The sequence below is a fragment of the Malania oleifera genome, chromosome 11, assembly GCF_029873635.1.
Source record: "Malania oleifera isolate guangnan ecotype guangnan chromosome 11, ASM2987363v1, whole genome shotgun sequence".
Taxonomy (NCBI): Eukaryota; Viridiplantae; Streptophyta; class Magnoliopsida; order Santalales; family Ximeniaceae; genus Malania; species Malania oleifera.
Window position 1 is genome coordinate 52,344,203 of NC_080427.1, and position 25,057 is coordinate 52,369,259.

At 36.6% G+C, this 25,057-nt stretch overlaps 2 non-coding genes and 2 pseudogenes across 2 annotated transcripts; 2 read left to right on the forward strand and 2 right to left on the reverse strand.

Annotated features, from left to right (window-relative positions):
* Positions 1-12,645: 12,645 nt before the first annotated feature.
* On the reverse strand, positions 12,646-12,752 carry LOC131143656 (small nucleolar RNA R71). Its single transcript, XR_009133638.1, has one exon. It is a non-coding gene; the product is annotated as a small nucleolar RNA R71 (small nucleolar RNA).
* A 294-nt stretch (positions 12,753-13,046) lies between these two features.
* On the forward strand, positions 13,047-16,617 carry LOC131167529 (uncharacterized; annotated as a pseudogene).
* A 3,957-nt stretch (positions 16,618-20,574) lies between these two features.
* Positions 20,575-23,545, reverse strand: LOC131167530 (uncharacterized; annotated as a pseudogene).
* An 861-nt stretch (positions 23,546-24,406) lies between these two features.
* Positions 24,407-24,513, forward strand: LOC131143658 (small nucleolar RNA R71). Its single transcript, XR_009133640.1, has one exon. It is a non-coding gene; the product is annotated as a small nucleolar RNA R71 (small nucleolar RNA).
* The last annotated feature ends 544 nt before the right edge of the window (positions 24,514-25,057 follow it).

Below are 25,057 nucleotides of genomic sequence, written 5' to 3' on the forward strand. Positions count from 1 at the left end.
AGTTCCAGCTTTTTTTTTTTTGGAGATAGAAGCAAACCAAATGTGACACAAACCAAAGTTTGGAAACAAAGATAAAACAAAAGCAGCATTTCCAAATAGATCCTAGAATTACCAGAGCAATTACTTCCTAAATCAAATAAGCTAAACTCATAAACAAATGAAAACTATTTGCACACACTATATGCCATATGAGCACTTTAAATTGGCTGTAAGAACTCAAGTCAAATATGAGATCACATGGTACAGTCTATAATACCAGCAGCTGGATAGAAGCTCAATGGTAGATTGACAAAGAAATAAAAAGACACAAGTCAAACATCCATGGCTTAAAATTTTGTTCCTATGATACTGTTACTATTTACTGTAGTTATTTAGGGCCGTATAGTAGTGGAAAACATTTTCCATTTTTAGTTTTCCAAAATATTATAAAATTCCACCTTATTTTTTAGTTTTTCAAGATTCATATTAAAAAGTTAGAAAAAAAAGAGTTTGTTTAGTTGTGCAAACCAGTATTTCATTATTATTTCTAGATTTCAAAATCATTACAAAAAAAGACAACTTTTTTTTTTCATTTCTCCAAAATTTATATAAGACAGTGTTCATGTCTTCAGGATCACAAATTTTGGGAATTGGATTTAGATTTGTGTGGATTTAGAAGAAACTCAATACAATTTTATACTATATTTTGTTATAACCCACGCTCCACAAAAACTAAATTCAAGATCGGAATTTCATGCTCCCAAACACAAAGTGAGAAATCAGAAATCTAGAAAACAATAGAAAGATGTTTTCCAGCTTTTCTATACAAATTTAGAAAATTAGAAAACAAGGTGGCATTTTCAATTATTTGAAAAATTAGAAATGAAAAATATAACTGTTTCCACAAGCAGCAACAACAACAAACCAAGCCTTAAGTCCCATTAGGTGGGATCGGCTACATGCATCCTTTTCAATCAATTTACACGATCATGGGCAATTTCTTCCAACAAATTCAGGGCTCACTGATTCCACAAGCAAATAGTACCAAAACTTTTTATCAGTTTTCATTTTTTTGCCTTAAGTTAGTCCTAAAATATCTGAATCCCTCTATAATCATGTTATTGAGTTTATAGCAAGGGTACCAAAGATCTCACCTTTTTACTTGCTCATGTGCGGTGCTACGGGAATGATTGATTGTTTGTTTTTTTTTTTTTTTGGTACTCCCTCAAGCTGTTTGTCAATGTTTTTTGAGTTCATTGAGGCCAGAAACAGTGGTATTTACTGTGTTTGTGTCTTAGTGATTTGTTGAAATGTTTATCTTGTTTGTTGTGTACTTGGGATCCTTACCGAATATTTGCTGGGGCGTCCCCTACGAGCAAAACGTTGCACTTGTACCACCCGGGTGTAGCACAAAGTAGGCGAGGGTGGGTTAGGTCGTCACCCCAAAGCAACCGCCGTGTCGGTGCCCGGGTACAGTGTCAAATATGCGAGGATTCCAGCATCATTCTGGATGTGGGCAAGTAAAGACGTTAGTTTAGGAAACTAGGATTAGATTAGCAACTTGGAATATAGGGACACTTACGAGTAAAAAAAGCATGGAAATTGTGAATACAATGATCAGAAGAAGAATTAATATAATTTGCCTTCAAGAAACTAAGTGGGTGGGGGAGAAAACTAGAGAAATTGATAAATCAAGATTTAAACTTTGGTACACTAGAAAAGAAAAACATAAGAATGGAATATGAATTATTATAGACAAAAACTTAAAAGATAGCATTGTTGATGCAAATAGAGTAGGGGATGGAATTATAAAAAATCAAGATGGTATTAGGACAAGAGATAATAAATATCATTAGTGCTTATGCTCCTCCAGTCAGTTTAGCAGAAAACTCTAAGAGACAATTTTGGGAAGATATAAATAGTATTATACAAGGCATACCAAGGACTGAGAAAATATTTATTGGAGGAGATTTTAATGGACACGTTTGAAGGGATAATAAAAATTATGAGAGGATACATAGAGGATATGGATATGAAGACAAAAATGAGCATGGGGAAATGATCTCAGACTTCGATAAGTCATATGATTTTAGTATAATGAATATTTGCTTTAAGAAGAGAGAAGAACACTTAATAACCTTTAAAAGTGGACAAAATAGAAGTCAAATAGATTTTTTTTTTTTTTTTAACTAGGAGAGTAGATCATTTATCATGCAAGGATTGTAAAATTATTCTAGGTGAAAGTCTAACCACACAACATAGAGTCTTAGTGTTAGACATATGTATTAAAAAATGGAAGAAAAGGGATAAAATAAACCAATGTAAGAGAACTAGGTGGTGGAACCTAAAAAAAGAAAATGTAATAAAATTTAGAGATAAAATGATCAAAGATAGGGATTGGACTATAGAGGATGGGATAGATACAAATACTCTTTGGAGTAGATTAGCTAACTTTATTAAAAAGATAACAAAAGAGATTTTAGGTGAATTGGGGGGAAGATTCTCGAATAGCAAATAAAGTTGGTGGTGGGATAAAGAGGTACAAAAAGCCATAAAGACAAAAAAAATTTGGTATAAAACGTGGCAAAAATGTAGAAACAAAGATAGCTTTGAAAAGTACAAGGAGGCAATAAAAGATGCAAAAAAAGCCATTAGTGAAGCTAAATACAGATCATTTAATAGTTTGTATGATAGATTAGATACAAAAGAAGGGGAAAGAGATATATTTTAACTTGTTAAAGCTAGAAAAAGGAAGAGTAAGGACTTAGGAAATGTAAAATGTATAAAAAATGAGGATGATATTGTCTTGGTTAAGGACGAAGACATTAAAGAAAGATGGCAAAGTTACTTTAGTAAGTTATTTAATGAAAACCAAATAGAAGGCTTAAACTTAGAATTGTCAAATGAGGAAAAGATTAAAAATATGAGATTTATTTGCAAAATTAGAGTTAACGAAGTTAAATTTGCATTAAAAAATATGAAAAATGGGAAAACTACGGGACCAGATAACATCCCAATTGAAGTTTGGAAATGCTTAGGTGATAACGGAATTATATGGTTAACTAATTTATTTAATACAATTATAAAAACTAAGAAGATGTCAGATGAATGGAGGAAAAACACTTTAATACCTATATAGAAAAATAAAGGAGATATTCAAAATTGTAATAACTATCGTGGAATTAAACTTATGAGTCATACGATGAAACTATGGGAAAGGGTAGTTGAACAAAGATTAAGGTTAGAAACAAAGGTCTAAGAAAATCAATTTGGTTTTATGCCTGGGAGATCTACCACAGAAGCTATATATCTTTTAAGAATATTAATGGAAAAGTTTAGGGAAAAGAAGAGGGATTTGCATGTGATATTTATTGACCTTGAGAAAGCATATGATAGGGATACCTAAGGAAGTTCTATGGTGAGTTTTAGAAAAAAAAAAGGGTGCACGTAGTAGGTATACTGATGTCATTAAGGACATGTACGATGGAATAATGACTAGTGTAAGGACTATAGATGGAGAAACTAGAGAATTTCCAATCACTATAGGTTACATCAAGGATCTGCTTTGAGTCCTTATCTTTTTGCTTTAGTGATGGACCAATTAACTAAGAGTATTCAAAAGGAGGTTCCATGGTGTATGTTGTTTGCAGATGATATTATATTAATTGATGAAACTAGGGACGGAGTAGAGGCTGAGTTAGAATTATGGAGAAAAACTTTTGAATCTAGAGGCTTTAGGATAAGTAGAAATAAGACAAAATATATGAAATGTAATTTTAGTAATGATAGGAGGAATAGTGGAGACAAAGTTAAACTTGATGATGAAGAAATAAATAGCACTTGTAGATTTTGATACCTTGGATCTATTATGCAAGCTGAAAGAAAAATTGAAGATGATGTAATGCATAGAGTTAAAGCAGGTTGGGTAAAATGGAGAAGTACTTCAAGAGTGCTCCGTGATCGTAGAATACCCTTAAAATTGAAAGGGAAGTTTTATAGGATAGCTATAAGACCAATTATGCTATATGGATCGGTATGTTACGCGACGAAGAAACATAATATCCAAAAAGTAAAAGTTACTGAGATGAGAATGCTTAGATGGATGAGTGGTGTAACATTGAAAGATAAATTAAAAAATGAACATATTCACGGTAAGTTAAATGTGGCTCCTATAGAAGATAAGATAAAAGAGGAACAACTCAGATAATATGGACACTTGCAAAGTAGGCCACATAGTGCACCAATGAGGAAGAGTGAGTTAGTTACTGTGGGGGGCAGTAGAAGGGGTAGGGATAGACCTAAAATAACTTGGGAGGAGATAGTAAGGATTTAATATCCCTGAATATGTCAAAAGAAATGGTACATGATCACATAAATTGGCGGAAAATGATTCATATTGCCAACCACACCTAGTGAGACTTAAGGCTTGGTTTTGTTGTTGTTGTTGTTGTGTGCTTGGGGATTGCCCTGATTATCGAAGGTGGTGTGCATTGGGATCAAATCCAAGAATCTAAAAAGAAGGTCATGTTCTGTGTATTTCTGATTTGTTGTCATAGTAGAGGTAGTAGTGTGTTGGGATAGAATCCCCAAATCCAAAAAGTATGTTTCCTTTGTCAGTCACTTGTTCAGTTATTGGTGACAGTGTACTACAAAGGAGAAGAATTCAAGGTTCTTGCAATATCAGGCATCCCAACAAGCATCTCACAACATTGCATCTTTTGCTTTCCTACAATTCCAACTAGTTCTAGGATTATCGATTCTGCCACCACTGGCCAGATGACTAGTGTAACTAACCTCTTCCTTGCCCTACAATGTTCTAAAAATCTACCTCAAGTTACGCTTGCTAATGGGTCCACTTCTATAGTTGTTTGCACTGAATGGACTCTAAATAGAACCAGATCTCTAAATGGTTTTTTAATTCAGAGATCGATTATGTTTAGTTAGACATCTTAAACTTCTCTTAATGCGTCTGGTTTGGTCAGCATCAGTTCCATTGCTGAAAGGCATTCAAAGGCATCCCAATGCAACACAATTGCATTCTCTAGGACCTTTCCATACCCACATCCTCACCATTGCTATTCCATCCCAACCAAACCTTCACCACCACCTCCCATGATCGCCACCTCCAATTCCAAAGCAAATGAACTCCTAAAAGCAAACTTGTCAGATCTGAAGCAAGCTTCCACCCTCGCTTGCCACCCATCATCCCCATGAGCCCATATCAGATGAGATACTCAAATTTGAAGTACATGAGGAACTCCCTCCCCAGCAACCACCCATCGCCTCCCTGAGCTCACAGTAGACAAGGTCTTTGAATCTTGACTAAATGAAGAATTCCTTCCATTGACGGCCACCCATCGCTTCCCAAAGCCCACAACATATGAACTCCTCAAATCTTGAGCAAAGAAGGAGCTTCCACCACCACTAACCACCCATGACAACCACTCACAGTAAACAAATCCATAGCTCCAATCGCTAGCCACCATTGTCTCCGCCACCCCCTCGCATGACCACAACCACCATCCTACCATCACCTTTGCCATCATTGCCCATCACAAGAGAGATTTTTTTTTTTTAAATTGATTTTGACAAATCTAAAACTTGGGAATTGGTTGACACACTAGTTTAGGTGCAAAGAAAAAAGGTTAATTTTTCTTTTTTAATGATTTGACAAATCTAAAATTTTAGGGGGTTGAAATTTTCTTCTATTTTTAATATTTAAAAAAAAATTATACGTTCAAATGCATAGGATTCACCAAACAAGTTTTACCTTTTTAGTGTTAAGGGATTGAATTCTAAAAATTCAAAGCCTAATCAGAGTTCAGCGCTAATGCTTAATTTTACCCCCTAAATCCTACTCCCTTAGTCTCTCTTTCTTATGTTTTGTACATTCCTAAATCCCCCTTCAATCTCCCTTTCTTCTATTTTGTACATTTTTAAATCCTCCTTCGATCTTATGTTTGTCAATAAGATTATGAAATCACTAAATTGTTCTCCAATCTTCTTTCTCAATTTTGTTATAACACAGGATTTAGAGATAAGGAAAAGGATTGGCACATGACATGAAGCTGGCGGACTTACTACTTTGAGTCGCTCTCTCCCCTTACTGCCTATAGTGTTGCTACTACACCACTTCAAATCCATTGTCACCCTTGTCATCCTTCATTGGATAAAACAATTATTTGCTACTTTGAGTTTGTGTCTTAAGTCTAACATTGAGTGTGAATCTTGTCAATTAGGAAAGCAACATAGTGTTCCCTTTGCTCTCAAGTCAATAAACTGGCGATCAACCATTTTATGCTAGTTCATTATGATGTTTGGGGTCCTAGTTGTGTCACGTACTTTGTTACATTTATCAATGACTAGTCTAGAATGACTTGGTTGTACTTAATGAAAGATTTAACATCTTTTGTGCCTTCTCTTCTCAAATAAGAACTTAGTTTCATGTACGAGTCAAGATACTTCGTAGTGATAATGCTAAGGAGTACTTCAACACCAATCCACTACCTATACGACTAACTCTTGTATGATCCATCAAGTCATCTTGTACCCACACACCACAACAAAATGGAGTTGCAGCACAGAAAAATAGACATATCCTCAAAGTTACTCATGCCTATTTGCTATTATATCAAATTATTGTCCCCAAAGATGTTTGGAGTGAAGTTGTGCTCAGTACTTGCTCTCTCATCAATAAAATGCCATCTTCTATCCTTGGTGGTAAAATCTGCAGTAGACCACTATGTATTTTATCATCATACTTATAGTTAAATGGAGCTCATTGCATTTCGATCATGGTAAGGGCATGAGAGCAGGGTACACTACTTTAAGAGATGTTAGACAACCACTTTACCTAAAAGATTAAGCTGTTAAGTTGTGGACCAACAGTGTATATTAGGCCTTAGCACTCCCCCGCACATGCAGCCCAACAACACGTGGGGAGATAAACAACACCTATTACAAGGAGTATAATTAATTCTTAAACACCACACAATAAGTGCCGGCAACAAGACTAGAACCCAAGACCTCCTAGTAACCAACTTTGGTACAATGCTAGACAACCACTTTACCTAAAATCTTAAGTTATTAGGTTGTGGGCCAACAATGTATATCAAGTCTTAACAAGAGGTATGTGGTTTTGGGGCATAGTCTTAGTAAAGACGCTATTCTGGATCGTGGTACACATGAACCACTCATTTGGCTCAATTAGCTAATAAGCTATGTCATTGTGTGTGTGTGTGTGTGTGTTTGTTCAAATCCATCCACCATCACAACAAAAGCCCTCTTATCTCTCGGCCAAGGCTTTGTGGGAAGCTCCTTTCTCTCTCTTGTCGCAAACTTCATAGAGAAAAGAAGCTCTCTTCTCTCCCTCCCTAGTAGGCTTCATAGGAGTAGGGAATATTTTCACATAATTTTTGAATTCTATGATTTTTTTCCTATGATATTTTATTTGAAAATAGTTAACAAATCTAAGTTGCCACTTTAAAGGAATTTGGATCCCAACCCCCATCGATCCAAGACACTATAAACCCAAAAATCGGTACAAGTGATCTAGATCGCAATTAGTGCGAAGCAACAACCAGGTAACTCTCTCTCTCTCTCACACACACACACATATTTTAATTGAATATGGTTAACAAATCTAAGTTGCTACTTTTGGGGATTTGGATCCCAACCCCTATTGATCCAAGGCGCTATAGACCAAAAATCGATACATGCGATCTGGATCATGATTTGAGCGGGGCAAAAACCAAGTACTCTGTGTGTGTGTGTGTGTTCAAATCCAACCACCATTGTAGCAAAAAGACCTCTTTTCTCTCTATGTCACAAGTTTTGTGCAACAAGAAGCCCTCTTATCTCTTGGCCTAGGCTTTATGGGAAGCCCCTTCTCTCTCTCGTTGCAAGCTTCACAGCCGAAGGAAGCTCTCGTCTCTCCCTACCATGCTTCACAGGAGTAGTGAACATTTTCGCATGATTTTTGAATTTAATGTATAGTTTCATATGACATTTTATTTGAAAATGGTTAACAAATCTAAGTTGCCACTTTTGGAGGTTTGGATCCCAACCCATATTGATCCAATATGCTATAAACCCATGAATCAATACATGCAATGTAGATCGCAATTTGAGCAAGGCAACAACCAGGTAACCATGGTCATATTGCTTCCAGTAGGATTCTACTCATTGTGATGCCTGATAGCGCAGTTAATGGTGGTGATAGTCGAGATATCCAGGGCCTAAAGAATTTCCAAACCCAAAAAAAAAAAAAAAATTAAAGCACTTTCAAAAGTATTTTCTAAAAATTAAATTTCAAATCAAGAATTTAGAGCCATTAAATTACTTCTTGGGTATAAAAGTTTCAAGATCTTAGGAAACCATCTTGTCGCAGAGGAGGTATGTTGTATACTTTTAGATGAGAGTGGGCTATTGGGATCCACACTTATCGATACACCCATGGTACTAATAGCAAGTGCCAAATGTGCGCAACCATAGAAGATACCAAAGACTCGTTGAGAAGTTGAACTATCTCATAGTCATTCAACCTCTTTCACAGCAAGTGTTTTTTTATTAAAGAAATTTATTGAAAAGGCATCAAAGGGATGTCAGCCCAACTACATAAAGTCAACCACCTTGAAAGGTGTCACAAAAATAAAAAATTACATGATAATTCATTACGCTCAAAATATACTAGCGGTTATTGAAGTATAGATTGAGGTGTCGATCCCACAAGGAAGCGTTTACAACAAAATAAGTTGAAGAGAATCAAGTATTAAGGATAACAAGGCGTTGAGAACCCCTTCTATGCTTCGTAAATCTATTTCCTATTTTGATTCAATTTTATAACTCAACTGAAAGTTTCACGTCCCAAACCTTCAATCGGAAAGTATTTCTTTGAAGAACAAATGATAAGCAAATGTATTTAATATGCATAAAACTCTTTTTCCTTGAGAACAAGAAGATGTTATCTTATAGGTTATCCAAAATCGACAATATATCTACTGACAATATTGCAGTAAAAGATCAACCTATAAAATAAAACTATGATTAAAAAGAAATCGCATAAAGAAAGCATGACTGAATTTATACGAACTTGAAAACCATAATCTTTGGTTTAATTGAAACTAAAAATGATAGAGAGCTTCATACATAATAAAAAAATATTACATTTATTAAACTCCAATTTGAATCAAAACAGAGAAGTAGAAATACTACGCATAGAGGTTCATCTCTAGCCTTGTTAAGAACTCTAGCCTAACTTACAATTCATCTCACAAACTTGAGAGAGAAGTTCTACAACAATTTTGGGAGAATAATGGTCAACATTTTTGTGTCCCTAGAGCTCTCCCAAGGTTTCCTTTTATAGGCATCACAAGCACCTTATGCAAGTGTGAACACAAGTTTGAACATAAGCTGAAATTTTATCAACTTCCACGGGATTGCTCCAATTTTACCCCTTTACACATGGAATTGGGAGCTGGTCAAAATATGAAAGTTGTAACCCAATGTCTTGGGCATTCAGATATCAAATTTCATCTTCATTCAAGGTTTGCAGCTCCAGCTATGTCCAAAATAGCAAGCTGTACGCAGCCAACATTGTTGACTTGTCTTCACCCAGATTGATAGCTATATTTCACCTACATGCACACCGAATTTGAATTTAATAAAAAAATAAAAGTTGTAGATATATGGCTTGTCTTTCTATATATAAAATATCAGCTCATTTGGAGATCTTCAACTTCATATACGTTCAAAATGTTGACTGCTGTGCAGTAGGTAAGCAAGTTGAAATTGTTGGCTTTTCTTTCACACATTTGTTTCCATTTGCACACAACAAATACTCTACATAAATACTATACTTTATGAATAATACTCAAGACAACCTAAACATGTATGCATAGTCTTATTTTTACAATTAAAGTCAATACAAATTAAAGTTGTGACATGAGTTTCTATTTTGACCAAAAGTATGAGTATTAATATAATGGAAGTGTAATAAAGTCTTATGAAGTGTATAAAAATACTGAATTTTTAGACTATTATCAGAACCCCCAACCAGCTTATTGCTAGTCCCTAGCAATTCAAGCGTAAACATGATACACGACACAATGATAAGATTGAAATAAAATAAGCAAAATTATAGAAGTATTTTGAATCAAATTATCGGTAAGATCACAAGTGCTAATAAGATTATTTCAATCACAACTTCTAAAATTGTGTGTGTACTAGGCCCAAACTCCTCTTACCACATACCATAATACATATAACTTTGAAAAATTAACCATGGAAAAGTCTCCACTCCATATCCTCACAGGTACAAATATTAATTTGCGGGGTTAGATGTTCACTCATGGAGTTGGAAAATAGACAAACACTCTAGAAAAGGTTACATTTAAGGACAGACGAATAAACTAACATTGATAAGAAGATAGGAAAACTAACTGCTAAAGAACTCACCCATTTTACTACTATACCTTCAGGATTTCAATCGGTCATTATGAGAATAATACAAGTAAGAGAGCCTAGTGCGAAAATTATTTACAAGGAAAGAGAAAACTAAGATGGTCGTCTATAAATGATGGAAGACTTTATACGTGAAAGAAAAGTCAACAATTTCAGCTTGCTTACCTACTGCACAGCAGTCAATATTTTGAACATATATGAAGTTGTAGATCTCCAAATGAGCTGATATTTTATATATAGAAAGACAAGACATATATCTACAACTTTTATCTTTTTAATAAATTCAAATTCGGTGCGCATGTAGGTGAACTATAGCTATCAATCTGGGTGAAGACAAGTCAACAATGCTGGCTATGTACAGCTTGCTATTTTGGACATAGCTGGAGCTGCAAATCTTGAATGAAGATGAAATTTGATATCTGAATGCCCAAGACATTGGGTTACAACTTTCATATTTTGACCAGCTCCCAATTCCATGTGTAAAGGGGTAAAAATGGAGCAATCCCGTGGAAGTTGATAAAATTTCAGCTTGTGTTCAAACTTGTGTTCACACTTGCATAAGGTGCTTGTGATGCCTATAAAAGGAAACCTTGGGAGAGCTCTAGGGACACAAAAATTCTGACCATTATTCTCCCAAAATTGTTGTAGAACTTCTCTCTCAAGTTTGTGAGATAAATTGTAAGTTAGGCTAGAGTTCTTAACAAGGCTAGAGATGAACCTCTATGTGTAGTATTTCTACTTCTCTATTTTGATTCAAATTAGAGTTTAATAAATGTAATATTTTTTTATTATGTATGAAGCTCTCTATCATTTTTAGTTTCAATTAAACCAAAGATTATGGTTTTCAAGTTCGTATAAATTCAGTCATGCTTTCTTTATGCGATTTCTTTTTAATCATAGTTTTATTTTATAGGTTGATCTTTTACTGCAATATTATCAGTAGATATATTTTCGATTTTGGATAACCTATAAGATAACATCTTCTTGTTCTCAAGGCAAAAGAGTTTTATGCATATTAAATACATTTGTTTATCATTTGTTCTTCAAAGAAATACTTTCTGATTGAAGGTTTGGGACGTGAAACTTTCAGTTGAGTTATAAAATTGAATCAAAATAGGAAATAGATTTACGAAGCATAGAAGGGATTCTCAACGCCTTGTTATCCTTAAACATGATTCTCTTCAACTTATTTTGTTGTAAACGCTTCCTTGTGGGATCGACACCTCAATCTATACTTCAATAACCGGTAGTATATTTTGAGCGTAATCAAAATTTGGCGCGGTTTCCTGGGAAGCCATATCAACAAGAAAGGTTTGTACTTCAAAGGTAAAGTTATTTTTTTCCATTTTTCTTTTCTTTTAATGGAAGGCCGAGCCTCCTACTTTTACTTGTAAGTTACCACGTCTCTCATTTTTCCATTGTTAATATTAATCTTATGGACGGCTAGGCCACCTTTTTCTTATTATTGTTATTATTATTATTATTATTGTGTGGTCGGCTGAGCCGCCTTTTATTATTTTTCTTTTCTCTTTTATGGATGGCTATGCCTCCTAGTTTCATTTTAATCTCTTGTTAAAGTTCTTTCTAATAGATTTTTATTTTTATTTTTATTTTTATTTTTTTTATAGTTTATGTTATAAAAAAAAAAGAAAAAAAAAAAGAGAAGAAGGAATTTCCCTTTGTTTTGGGTGTATGTTTTGGCAGAGAACCGAGCGTGGAAGACTTGTGAGAAGAGTTGAAATTGAGCAGCAACCAAGCCCCATTGCTAGTGAGACCTCATCTGATTCTTGGTCAAGCATAACATTGTCTGACACACCCGCTACCATGAATCAACTTGAGCCTAATCCTGCACGGTCCTTGAAGGACTACTTGCACCCAACCCGTACAGCCACTCCATCATGTATTATGTTTCCCACAAACACTGCACAACTAGATTTCAAACTGGGCATGATCCAACTCCTACCCACCTTTCATGGATTAGAAAGTGAAAATCCATACGTACATGTTAGGGAATTTGAGGAGGTAGTGGCCACTTTTTATAGCCAACCCAATGCCATAGATTCTATTAGACTAAAATTTTTCCCATTCTCTCTAAAAGATAGAGCAAAGAGTTGGTTATACTCTCTCAGACCGAGATCCATAGGTACATAGGCGGAAATGACTGAAGCTTTCTTTAATAAATATTTCCCGCACCATAAGACCAATAATTTGAAAAGACAGATTTCAACCTTTGCCCAAAAAGATAGTGAAACCCTATACCAAGCATGGGAAAGGTTTAAAGAATTGTTAAATTTGTGCCCACACCATGCGTATGAGAATTGGCGCCTAGTTAGCTGTTTTTATAAAGGACTCACAATTAGGGAGCGTCAATTCGTGGAGATGATGTGCAATGGAGAGTTTCTCCAAAAAGATCCTGAGAAGCAATTGAATTCTTGATTGACCTACCTGAGAAAGTTCACACCTGGACTGAACCCAATGCTACTGATAACACCAATAGGTCAAAACCTAGTGGTGTCTACCATCTACGAGAAGAAGATCACCTCAAGGCCCAATTGAATCTTGTCACAAAGAAACTTGAAGCCTTGGAAAGTAGAGATAGTCGGCCCATGCAAACAGTCGCTAGAGTGGAATCTCAAGTCACTTGCTTTGTCTATGGAAAAGTGGACCACCCAACTCAAGAATGTCCCACCTATGGAGAGATGCGAGGTATGTATGAAGAACAATGTAATGCACTTGGAATGTTTCAAAAGCCATACTCTCCATACTCCAACACTTACAACCCTGGCTGGAGAAACCATCCAAATTTTAGTTGGAAGTCTGAATCCAATCAGTCTGCACCATCCAACCACAACAATTGGAAACCTGAGGCACCATCACAACAATCTTATCCTCCACCTCAATATAATGCTCCACCTACAAGATCTTCTTTGGAAGACACTTTACATGCATTTATGGAGGCGCAAAATAAGACGAACAAAAAATTTGAATCTGTCCTGACACAGGTGGTGGAAGAAAACAAGGAGATAAAAAGTCAAATCACTAGATTAACTAGTTCTCTGACAATCCAAGAGCGAGGTAAATTTCCTTCGCAACCTCAATCAAATCCAAAAGGGCAACATATGACTCAAACTTCAACCAAAGAGGAGCAGAATATTAAAGGGGTCAATGTCATTATGACTCGAAGTAGCAAAACTTTAGATGGATCAACTCTGCCAAATAACAAAAGCACTACTCTTGGAGATGCCTCTCCACTAGAGCCTGAGAAGAAGTTTCTCGTACAGGTGCCATTTCCCCAAGCTCTTCGAACGGGAAAGTTACCGGAAAATCAAGGTGAGATTCGCGAACACCTCACACAAGTTAAAGTAAACCTGCCTTTGTTACATGTGATCAAACAGGTACCCGCTTATGCAAAGGTAATCAAGGATTTCTGCACTATGAAGAAAAAGCACAATGTCAAGAAGACAGCATCCTTGACCGAGCAGGTAAGCGCGGTGATGGAGCAGAAAACTCCACCAAAATACAAAGATCCAGGATGTCCCACAATCACCTGCCACATAGGGACAAACAAGTTTAGCCAAGCTCTACTAGATCTGGGTGCAAGCGTCAATTTAATGCCTTACTCAATGTACCTGCACCTGGGACTTGAAGAGATGAAGCCCACTTCTGTGGTATTGCAACTGGCCAATCGTTTTGTGCAACGACCAAGGGGGATAGTGGAAGATGTTTTGCTCCAAGTTGATAAATTCTACAATCCCGTTGACTTTTTGGTCCTGGATACTCAATCAGGGGTTGACATGGAGTCAAAAATCCCGTTGATCTTAGGAAGACCATTCTTGGCTACTGCAAATGCTTTGATCAAGTGTAGGAATGGCCTCACGAACCTGTCATTTGGGAACATGACTCTTAAAGTTAATATTTTCAATGTTGGAAAGCAACCACGAGACGAGGATGAGTGCTATCAAACCTACCTGATAGACACACTTGTTCAGGAGGAAGTACACTTGCATAAAGATTTTGAATCCTTAAATTACCTCCTCCATAACTCCAACTTTGATCCATTGCTATTTCCTGTAAATACTATTAATATTTCTGCTGATTTTGATGAAAAACATGATAAGCAATTGAAATATTGGCAATCGCGATTTGAAGAGTTGCCAAGTGATAGAGAAAAGTTGAAACCCTCGACCTTGGAAGCACCAAAATTTGAACTTTCCTCACTGCCCAAGGGTTTGAAGCATGCATTCTTAGGAGCAGGTGATACTTTTCCTGTCATTATTTCTTCTGAACTTAGTGCTGAACAGGATGAAAAATTGATAAATTTGTTAAGAGAACATAAATCTGCACTAGGTTGGGTCATAACTGACATTAAAGGTATTTCCCCACTGATATGTTCCCATAAGATCCATTTAGAGGAAGGAGCTCAACCCCGTAGAGACCCCCAAAGAAGACTAAATCCTACAATGAAAGAAGTTGTTAAGAAAAAGAAGTCTTAAAATTATTAGATGCTAGTATAATCTAATCCAATATCTGATAGTCAATGGATGAGTCCAACACAGGTAGTTCCTAAGAAATCAGGGGTGACTGTGGTGGAAAATGAGGATGGAGTATCTATTCCAACTAGGGTAGTGACTAGGTGGCGAATGTGCATCGACTATAGAAAATTAAATTCTGCCACCCGGAAAGACCACTTTCCATTGCCTTTTATTGACCAAATCTTAGAGCGAGTAGCTGGTCATCCCTTCTATTGCTTTCTTGATGGATATTCAGGATATTATCAAATAGAGATAGCTATAGAAGATCAGGATAAGACCACTTTTACATGTCCTTTTGGTACTTTTGCTTTTCGTAGGATGCCATTTGGTTTATGTAATGCGCCTGCTACTTTTCAGCGTTGTATGATGAGCATATTTTCTGATATGGTTGAAAAATGAATGGAAATTTTTATGGATGATTTGACTATTTTTGGTAATTCCTTTGACTCATGTCTGCTTAACTTGAAAACTGTTTTGAGTAGGTGTGAAGAAAAAGGACTTGTGTTGAACTGGAAAAAATGTCATTTCATGGTGCCTTCAGGGATCGTCTTAGGGCACATTGTGTCTAAAAAAGGTATAGAGGTTGACAAGGCCAAAATCGAATTAATCTCTCAACTACCTTCTCCTAAAACGGTAAGAGATGTCCGATCATTTTTGGGACATGCTGGCTTCTACAGGAGGTTTATACAAAATTTCTCCATTATTTCACGACCATTTTGTAACCTCTTGTTGAAAGATGTGGAGTTCAACTGGACTTCAGAGTGCGAAGAAGCATTTCGAATGCTCGTTGGCAAACTCACCACTGCTCCTATCATACAGTCACCAGATTGGACATTGCCATTTGAAATAATGTGTGACGCTAGCAATTATGCCATTGGAGCTGTCCTAGGGCAACGAAGGGAGGGGAAGCCCTTTGTTGTTTATTATGGTAGTCGAACCTTAAATGGTGCTCAAATAAATTATTCTACTACTGAAAAGGAACTACTAGCAGTTGTTTGTGCTTTAGAAAAATTCCGTTCGTATTTGATTGGTTCACCTATTACAGTGTTTACTGACCATGCAGCCCTTAAGTACCTTCCGTCTAAGAAGGATGCTAAGGCTCGTTTGATTAAGTGGATTTTACTCTTGCAGGAATTTGATCTTACAATCAATAATAAGAAAGGTGTGGAAAATGTCGTGGCTGATTATTTATCTCGCCTTGAGTTCAATGACTCTGCTGAAGGACCACCCATTCGATATGACTTCCCTGATGAACACCTATTTGCCATTAGTCAAATGCCATGGTATGCTCACATTGTCAACTACTTGGTTTCTGGTGAAATTCCATCCAATTGGAGCGCACAAAATAAACGTAAGTTCTTGGTCGAGGTAAGAAATTTTTATTGGGATGATCCTTATTTGTTTAAGTATTGCCCTGACCAAATCATGAGAAGATGCATTCCAGAAACTGCAGTAATGAGTGTCTTGAACTTTTGTCATTCAGAGGCTTGTGGTGGTCATTTCTCTATGGAAAAGACCGCTGCAAAAATTTTACAGTGTGGTCTTTATTGGCCCACTTTGTTCAAAGATACTAATGCTTTTTGTTGTTCTTGTGAAAATGCCAGAAGTTGGGAGCACTAACCCGACTTCACATGATGCCCCTTAACCCTATTCTTGTCATTGAAATATTTGATTGTTGGGGTATTGATTTTATGGGTCCTTTTCCTTCTTCTTTTGGCTATCTTTATATTCTTCTTGCTGTTGACTACGTGTCCAAATGGATTGAGGCCGTGCCTTGTCGTACTAATGATGACACTGTTGTGATCAAATTTTTGAAAGAGAATATATTGTCTAGGTATGGTACGCCACGTGTCATCATCAGTGACCAAGGGGCACATTTCTGTAATCGTTCCTTTAAAGCTTTGATGCACAGGTATGGAGTTGTTCACAAGGTCTCCACCGCATATCATCCACAAACCAATGGACAAGCTGAGCTAGCAAATCGCGAAGTCAAGCAGATTTTGGAAAAAAGTGGTTCAACCTAGGCATTGAGAATCCCTTCTATGCTTCGTAAATCTATTTCCTATATTGATTCAATTTTATTACTCAACTGAAAGTTTCATGTCCCAGACCTTCAATCGGAAAGTATTTGTTTGAAGAACAAATGATAAGCAAATGTATTTAATATGCATAAAACTCTTTTTCCTTGAGAACAAGAAGATGTTATCTTATAGGTTATCCAAAATCGACAATATATCTACTGACAATATTGCAGTAAAAGATCAACCTATAAAATAAAACTATGATTAAAAAGAAATCGCATAAAGAAAGCATGACTGAATTTATACGAACTTGAAAACCATAATCTTTGGTTTAATTGAAACTAAAAATGATAGAGAGCTTCATACATAATAAAAAAATATTACATTTATGAAATTTCAATTTGAATCAAAACAGAGAAGTAGAAAACTACACATAGAGGTTCATCTCTAGCCTTGTTAAGAACTCTAGCCTAACTTACAATTCATCTCACAAACTTGAGAGAGAAGTTCTACAACAATTTTGGGAGAATAATGGTCAGAATTTTTGTGTCCCTAGAGCTCTCCCAAGGTTTCCTTTTATAGGCATCACAAGCACCTTATGCAAGTGTGAACACAAGTTTGAACACGAGCTGAAATTTTATCAACTTCCACGAGATTGCTCCATTTTTACCCCTTTACACATGGAATTGGGAGCTGGTCAAAACATGAAAGTTGTAACCCAATGTCTTGGGCATTCAGATATCAAATTTCATCTTCATTCAAGGTTTGCAGCTCCAGTTATGTCCAAATAGCAAGCTGTACGCAGCCAGCATTGTTGACTTGTCTTCATCCAGATTGATTGCTATATTTCACCTACATGTACACCGAATTTGAATTTATTAAAAAGATAAAAGTTGTAGATATATGTTTTGTCTTTCTATATGTAAAATATCAGCTCATTTGGAAATCTACAACTTCATATACGTTCAAAATGTTGACTGCTGTGCAGTAGGTAAACAAGTTGAAATTGTTGGCTTTGCTTTCACACATTTGTTTCCATTTGCACACAACAAATACTCTACATAAATACTATACTTTATGAATAATACTCAAGACAACCTAAACATGTATGCATAGTCTTATTTTTACAATTAAAGTCAATACAAATTAAAGTTGTGACATGAGCTTCTATTTTGACCAAAAGTATGAGTATTAATATAATGGAAGTGTAATAAAGTCTTATGAAGTGTATAAAAATACTGAATTTTTAGACTATTATCAGAACCCCCAACCAGCTTATTGCTAGTCCCTAGCAATTCAAGCGTAAACATGATACACAACACAATGATAAGATTGAAATAAAATAAGCAAAATTATAGAAGTATTTTGAATCAAATTATCGGCAAGATCACAAGTGCTAATAAGATTATTTCGATCACAACTTCTAAAATTGTGTGTGTGTACTAGGCCCAAACTCCTCTTACCACATACCATAATACATATAACTTTGAAAAATTCACCATGGAAAAGTCTCAACTCCATATCCTCACAGGTACAAATGTTAATTTGCGGGATTAGATGTTCACTCATGGAGTTGGAAAACAGACAAACACTCTAGAAAGGGTTGCATTTAAGGACAGACGAATAAACTAACATTGATAAGAAGATAGGGAAACTAACTGCTATTGAACTCACCCATTTTACTACTATAGCTTTAGGATTTCAATAGGTCATTATGAGAATAATACAAGTAAGAGAGCCTAGTGAGAAAATTATTTACAAGGAAAGAGAAAACTAAGATCGTCGTCTATAAATGATGGAAGACTTTATTGATCTCAATAAACATCCCTTCTTTTTTTTTTTTTTTTTTATTTTCTTTTTTACAACTTTTTTTTTTTCATATATGCTTTTTTTTTTTTTCACTAAAGAACAAATACAACCAAAATAAAATAACAATTCTTACCATGATATTCTCAAGGATAGAGAATATTCATGTTATCTAGGCTCATCAATAAAACAAATCCTCATTTTGACAAATATCATCCCTGGGTAGATGAGTATCATGTATTGACATTCCTAGTAGCAATTAACCAATCCAACAAATCAATGAAAGTTCATAAACTGTTTTCTCATCCTCTCCACTCACTCACCAAAGATGTGTGAGTTCAAAAGGAAAATAAACTTAACCATGGTAATTTTCTCAGCTATATACATTGAACATCCATCTTACCATATGACCTAGCAACGTGCAGATAAAATTTTTAGAAGTTATTCTCTAATAATCAAGATAGAAAATGTGACAAAAACCAAATATTTTGACCAAAGCACATGGATAGAACTGCTAAGATTCCAAGTCAATCCGTTCAAACACACAATGTACACTTGTTTGCACAAGAATTACCAAAATTATAAGTGCAAATGTGCAAGTGTGCATGAATATGCCACCACCCCCAGCCTAAATTTGACAGTGTCCTCACTGTCACCAAATATAGCAATGGTGTTGTATAAGAACTAGACATGCAAGGAGATACTAGAGGAACTAAAATAATAAAAAAAACACACAAAAGGAAAAAAAACAAAAAAATAAAAATAAAAAATAAAAATAAAAAAAATAAAAGCTATAGTATAGAAAGATAAAACCTGATTAATTAAGGTAGACAGGAGCCACCAAAGTGATCTCCTAAGGTTGGTCTACGCACTCCATGAAATGCTTCAACCGTTGTCCATTAACTTTGAAAATTCTCCCATCTTTTGGATCTTCAATTTCAACAGCATCGTTGGGAAATACTTGTTTCACAAAAAATGGACTAGTCCAGCGGGATCTCAACTTTCCAGGATGGAGATGCAAACGGGAATCATATAGATGCACCCGTTGCTTTGGCTCAAAACATTTCCTTAGGATCTGCTTATCATAAGCCGCTTTCAGTTTAGCTTTGTAAATCCTGGAGTTGTCATAGGCATCGTTCCTCAACTCTTCTATTTCTGACAATTGTAACTTCCTTCGAAGACCTGCAGCACTAATATCAAAGTTAAGGGCTTTAACAACCCAATAAGCTTTATGCTCCAGTTCAACAGGTAGATGACACGCTTTCCCATAGACAAGTCGATACGGAGACATTCCAAGAATAGTTTTGTAAGCAGTGCGATAAGCCCATAATGCATCAGATAGGCGTACAGACCAATCTTTCCGGTTTGGTTGAATAGTTTTTTCCAAAATCTGCTTGACTTCGCGATTTGCTAGCTCAACTTGTCCATTGGTTTGTGGATGATATGCGGTGGAGACCTTGTGAACAACTCCATACCTGTGCATCAAAGCTTTAAAGGAACGATTACAGAAATGTGCCCCTTGGTCACTGATGATGACACGTGGCGTACCATACCTAGACAATATATTCTCTTTCAAAAATTTGATCACAACAGTGTCATCATTAGTACGACAAGGCACGGCCTCAATCCATTTGGACACGTAGTCAACAGCAAGAAGAATATAAAGATAGCCAAAAGAAGAAGGAAAAGGACCCATAAAATCAATACCCCAACAATCAAATATTTCAATGACAAGAATAGGGTTAAGGGGCATCATGTGAAGTCGGGTTAGTGCTCCCAACTTCTGGCATTTTCACAAGAACAACAAAAAGCATTAGTATCTTTGAACAAAGTGGGCCAATAAAGACCACACTGTAAAATTTTTGCAGCGGTCTTTTCCATAGAGAAATGACCACCACAAGCCTCTGAATGACAAAAGTTCAAGACACTCATTACTGCAGTTTCTGGAATGCATCTTCTCATGATTTGGTCAGGGCAATACTTAAACAAATAAGGATCATCCCAATAAAAATTTCTTACCTCGACCAAGAACTTACGTTTATTTTGTGCGCTCCAATTGGATGGAATTTCACCAGAAACCAAGTAGTTGACAATGTGAGCATACCATGGCATTTGACTAATGGCAAATAGGTGTTCATCAGGGAAGTCATATCGAATGGGTGGTCCTTCAGCAGAGTCATTGAACTCAAGGCGAGATAAATAATCAGCCACGACATTTTCCACACCTTTCTTATTATTGATTGTAAGATCAAATTCCTGCAAGAGTAAAATCCACTTAATCAAACGAGCCTTAGCATCCTTCTTAGACGGAAGGTACTTAAGGGCTGCATGGTCAGTAAACACTGTAATAGGTGAACCAATCAAATACGAACGGAATTTTTCTAAAGCACAAACAACTGCTAGTAGTTCCTTTTCAGTAGTAGAATAATTTATTTGAGCACCATTTAAGGTTCGACTACCATAATAAACAACAAAGGGCTTCCCCTCCCTTCGTTGCCCTAGGACAGCTCCAATGGCATAATTGCTAGCGTCACACATTATTTCAAATGGCAATGTCCAATCTGGTGACTGTATGATAGGAGCAGTGGTGAGTTTGCCAACGAGCATTCGAAATGCTTCTTCGCACTCTGAAGTCCAGTTGAACTCCACATCTTTCAACAAGAGGTTACAAAATGGTCGTGAAATAATGGAGAAATTTTGTATAAACCTCCTGTAGAAGCCAGCATGTCCCAAAAATGATCGGACATCTCTTACCGTTTTAGGAGAAGGTAGTTGAGAGATTAATTCGATTTTGGCCTTGTCAACCTCTATACCTTTTTTAGACACAATGTGCCCTAAGACGATCCCTGAAGGCACCATGAAATGACATTTTTTCCAGTTCAACACAAGTCCTTTTTCTTCACACCTACTCAAAACAGTTTTCAAGTTAAGCAGACATGAGTCAAAGGAATTACCAAAAATAGTCAAATCATCCATAAAAATTTCCATTCATTTTTCAACCATATCAGAAAATATGCTCATCATACAACGCTGAAAAGTAGCAGGCGCATTACATAAACCAAATGGCATCCTACGAAAAGCAAAAGTACCAAAAGGACATGTAAAAGTGGTCTTATCCTGATCTTCTATAGCTATCTCTATTTGATAATATCCTGAATATCCATCAAGAAAGCAATAGAAGGGATGACCAGCTACTCGCTCTAAGATTTGGTCAATAAAAGGCAATGGAAAGTGGTCTTTCCGGGTGGCAGAATTTAATTTTCTATAGTCGATGCACATTCGCCACCTAGTCACTACCCTAGTTGGAATAGATACTCCATCCTCATTTTCCACCACAGTCACCCCTGATTTCTTAGGAACTACCTGTGTTGGACTCATTCATTGACTATCAGATATTGGATTAGATTATACTAGCATCTAATAATTTTAAGACTTCTTTTTCTTAACAACTTCTTTCATTGTAGGATTTAGTCTTCTTTGGGGGTCTCTACGGGGTTGAGCTCCTTCCTCTAAATGGATCTTATGGGAACATATCAATGGGGAAATACCTTTAATGTCAGTTATGACCCAACCTAGTGCAGATTTATGTTCTCTTAACAAATTTATCAATTTTTCATCCTGTTCAGCACTAAGTTCAGAAGAAATAATGACAGGAAAAGTATCACCTGCTCCTAAGAATGCATGCTTCAAACCCTTGGGCAGTGAGGAAAGTTCAAATTTTGGTGCTTCCAAGGTCGAGGGTTTCAGCTTTTCTCTATCACTTGGCAACTCTTCAAAGCGTGGTTGCCAATATTTCAATTACTTATCATGTTTTTCATCAAAATCAGCAGAAATATTAATAGTATTTACAGGAAATAGCAATGGATCAAAGTTGGAGTTATGGAGGAGGTAATTTAAGGATTCAAAATCTTTATGCAAGTGTACTTCCTCCTGAACAAGTGTGTCTATCAGGTAGGTTTGATAGCACTCATTCTCGTCTCGTGGTTGCTTTCCATCATTGAAAACATTAACTTCAAGAGTCATGTTCCCAAATGATAGCTTCATGAGGTCATTCCTACAGTTGATCAAAGCATTTGCAGTAGCCAACAATGGTCTTCCTAAGATCAACGGGATTTTTGACTCCATGTCAACCCCTGATTGAGTATCCAGGACCAAAAAGTCAACGGGATTGTAGAATTTATCAACTTGGAGAAAAAAACCTTCCTCTATCCCCCTTCGTCGTCGCACAGAACGATCGGCCAGTTGCAATACCACAGAAGTAGGCTTAATCTCTCCAAGTCCCAGGTGTAGATACACTGAGTAAGGCATTAAATTGACGCTTGCACCCAGATCTAGTAGAGCTTGGCTAAACTCGTTTGTCCCTATGTGGCAGGTGATTGTGGGACATCCTGGATCTTTGTATTTTGGTGGAGTTTTCTGCTCTATCACCGCGCTTACCTGCTCGGTCAAGAATGTCATCTTCTTGACATTGTGCTTTTTCTTCATGGTGCACAAATCCTTGATTACCTTTGCATAAGCTGGTACCTGTTTGATCACATTTAACAAAGGCAAGTTTACTTTAACTTGTGTGAGGTGTTCAAGAATCTCACCTTGATTTTCCGATAATTTTCCCGTTCGAAGAGCTTGGGGAAATGGCACCTGTACTAGAAACTTCTTCTCAGGCTCAAGTGGAGAAGCATCTCCAAGAGTAGTGCTTTTGTTGTTTGGCAGAGTTGATCCGTCTAAAGTTTTGCCACTTCGAGTCATAATGGCATGACCCCTTTAATATTTTGCTCCTCTCTAGTTGAAGTTTCAGCCATATGTTGCCCTTTTGGATTTGACTAAGGTTGCGAAGGAAATTTACCTCGCTCTTGGATTGTCAGAAAACTAGTTAATCTAGTGATTTGACTTTTTATCTCCTTGTTTTCTTCCACAACTTGTGTCAGGACAGATTCAAATTTTTTGTTCGTCTTATTCTGCGCCTACATAAATGCATGTAAAGTGTCTTCCAAAGAAGATCTTGTAGGTGGAGCATTATATTGAGGTGGAGGATAAGATCGTTGTGATGGTGCCTCAGGTTTCCAATTGTTGTGGTTGGATGGTGCACACTAATTGGATTTAGACTTCCAACTAAAATTGGGATGGTTTCTTCAGCCAGGGTTGTAAGTGTTGGAGTATGGAGAGTATGGCTTTTGAAACATTCCAAGTGCATTACATTGTTCTTCATACATACCTCGCATCTCTCCATAGGTGGGACATTCTTGAGCTGGGTGGTCCACTTCTCCACAGACAAAGCAAGTGACTTGAGATTCCACTCTAGCGACTGTTTGCATGGGCCGACTATCTCTACTTTCCAAGGCTTCAAGTTTCTTTGTGACAAGATTCAATTGGGCCTTGAGGTGATCTTCTTCTCGTAGATAGTAGACACCACTAGGTTTTGACCTATTGGTGTTATCAGTAGCATTGGGTTCAGTCCAGGTGTGAACTTTCTCAGGTAGGCCAATCAAGAATTCAATTGCTTCATTAGGATCTTTTTGGAGAAACTCTCCATTGCACATCATCTCCACGAATTGGCGCTCCCTAATTGTGAGTCCTTTATAAAAACAGCTAACTAGGCGCCAATTCTCATACCCATGGTGTGGGCACAAATTTAACAATTCTTTAAACCTTTCCCATGCTTGGTATAGGGTTTCACTATCTTTTTGGGCAAAGGGTGAAATCTGTCTTTTCAAATTATTGGTCTTATGGTGCGGGAAATATTTATTAAAGAAAGCTTCAATCATTTCCGCCCATGTACCTATGGATCTCGGCCTGAGAGAGTATAACCAACTCTTTGCTCTATCTTTTAGAGAGAATGGGAAAAATTTTAGTCTAATAGAATCTATGGCATTGGGTTGGCTATAAAAAGTGGCCACTACCTCCTCAAATTCCCTAACATGTACATATGGATTTTCACTTTCTAATCCATGAAAGGTGGGTAGGAGTTGGATCATGCCCGGTTTGAAATCTAGTTGTAGAGTGTTTGCGGGAAACATAATACATGATGGAGTGGCTGTACGGGTTGGGTGCAAGTAGTCCTTCAAGGACCGTGCAGGATTAGGCTCAAGTTGATTCATGGTAGCGGGTGTGTCAGACAATGTTATGCTTGACCAAGAATCAGATGAGGTCTCACTAGCAGTGGGGCTTGGTTGCTGCTCAATTTCAACTCTTCTCACAAGTCTTCCACGCTCGGTTCTCTGCCAAAACATACACCCAAAACAAAGGGAAATTCCTTCTTCT